Consider the following 2,449-nt stretch of genomic DNA (forward strand, 5'->3'; position numbering starts at 1 on the left):
GCGTCTGACGCCACCAGAAGGTTGGCCAATCACAGCCCGGCGTCCCCAGGCATGTGACCCAACAAAGTCGGCGATGTAGCAGTGGGCATGGCGGCGGCCATGTTTGTGAGGGGCGCTTTTCTGGCGGCTGCCATGAGGGCCACGTTTAGGAGGGGCGACGGCCATGTTTGTGAGGGGCCCTTGCCCGGCTGCTTCCGCGGCCACAGCATTTAAAGAGGGGCGGAGGCCATGTTTGTTAGGGGCATCTCCCTGAAGCGCCGGCCACGTGTCTGGGGGAAAGGCGGGAAGTGGTTGTTCACCAGAGGGCGGTCTCTTCCAGGCTCAAAGGGGACGTCTGTTTCTAGTCTCTGGTCCCTGGTGTGTGAGCGTCGCGACTGTGCTGTAATGCTCCTGGCCTGGGGGCTGGTGAAGCCCCTTCCCCCGGAGGTGGGCCGGCGAGTCCCCGCGTGGTTTTGCCCCGAAGCTGGCGGCAGGGACCCTGGCTACCGCGCCCGAGCTTGTCCCGCGGTGGAGGGGGACCGCAGCTAGTCCCTCTTGCAGCGCGGACGGCCCTCGGACGGCCCTTCCTCCCCGGGGTTCAGCCCTTCCAGCACCGCTCCTCCGCAGCCCCGGCCTCAGGGTGACGGCCGGCGGCGCGGCCCCCTCCCCTCTCCAGTGTCCTGGCTCTTGGCAGCTCAGGAACCCTGCATTGAAGCCATGACCAATTTTGAGAGTTTTAAAAAAAGATGAAATCCAGTCTTGCCTTTAAACACCCAGGCCCCCAGCTCCGCGGTCTAGGACATGTGCTTTGGAAGAGGACGCGGTGGCCATCAGCCCCCCCCCCCCCCCCCCCCCCCCGTCCGAGGGCTGAGGGACACCCAGCGCTGTCCGCTCGCCTGGCTGGTGCCCCTCTGGAACTGGCTTCCAGGTGGCCCGCACCGTTGCAGCGGCAACCACAGGAGTGTGGCAAGTCGATGAGAGTGGTGTTTATTATGTTTTTGCAGGTGAGAACATTTAAATCAGGCAGTTTTGTCAGACGCATTAGATGCTCCAGTTAAACTGTGAAGGTTGAAAAGTGACCTGTGTTGTGCTTGGGCCTCATGTACCGCTTGAGGGTCCCTCTGTGTGTCGTTCCTCAGCAGAGGGTGATTCGTATTCTCCTCCAGGAGCGTTAATGTTCTCTGCTGCTGTGGAACGACTCCCTCAAAGCCTGGAAATACACTTGCTGCCGCTGTCTGGTGCATAAAAAGTGAGGGTCCTTCAGGGTCCAGCCAGCTCTTCCGTGCCTTGCAGACCAGGTGGGGCCCCTTCAGTCGGACCGCACGCGGGGGCTGCTGCTGACAGCGAGTGAAGCCCGCTCACACATGCGCACACGCTCACACGCGGTCACACACGCTCACATGCACACAAACTCACACATGCTCACATGCGCTCACACACAAGCACACACACGCTCACACACGCTCACACACGTGTACACACACGCTCACACACGCACACACGCTCACATGCTCACACACACGCTCACACATGTGCACACACAATGCTCACATGTGCTCACACATGCACACAGGCTCACATGCTCATACATGCACACACATGCTCACATGCACACACATGCTCACATGCTCTCACACATGCTCACACATGCTCATATATGTACACACACGCTCACATGCACATACACGCTCACATGCTCATACATGCACACACTCACATGCACACACTCACATGCACACACACGCTCACATGCACACACACGCTCACAGGCACACACACGCTCACAGGCTCATGCACACTCACATGCACACACATGCTCATGCGTGCTCATATATGCTCACACATGCACACACACGCTCACATACACACACTCACATGCACACACACGCTCACAGGCTCACACACGCTCACAGGCACACACACGCTCACAGGCTCATGCACACTCACATGCACACACAGCTCATGCGTGCTCATATATGCTCACACATGCACACACACGCTCACAGGCTCACACACGCTCACAGGCACACACGCACTCACATGCACACACACGCTCACAGGCTCATGCACACTCACAGCCACTCATCTACCTGGCTGCTTGCCGAATCCTTCTTCCTTCCCAGGGTTGTGCTTCCCCACTGCGTTATTTCCCACGGTCTATGTGGAAGGGAGAAGACAAATGTGGACTGGCAGGAAAATCCATTTGAAAAGGAAACTAATATAATCACCGCCAGCTGTTGGAGGGAAACCCAAGGCCAAACCGTGTTAAACACCTAACCTGTCCCACTTTCGCTGAGATTGGTTTCCTAATAAGCTAGGTTCAGTGGTTTTATTCTGGAGTCCTTCAGAACTCCACTTCTCATAAACTGGGAGTCGATTGCCACCAGCCAGTTTTTGGCTCTCCAGTTGCTCATGGTGTCAGCGGATGTCAGAACCCCTGCTTGGGCACGCCTGACTCCGTGAGGCCCGA

Source organism: Ursus arctos, unplaced genomic scaffold, assembly GCF_023065955.2.
Source record: "Ursus arctos isolate Adak ecotype North America unplaced genomic scaffold, UrsArc2.0 scaffold_32, whole genome shotgun sequence".
Classification (NCBI taxonomy): Eukaryota; Metazoa; Chordata; class Mammalia; order Carnivora; family Ursidae; genus Ursus; species Ursus arctos.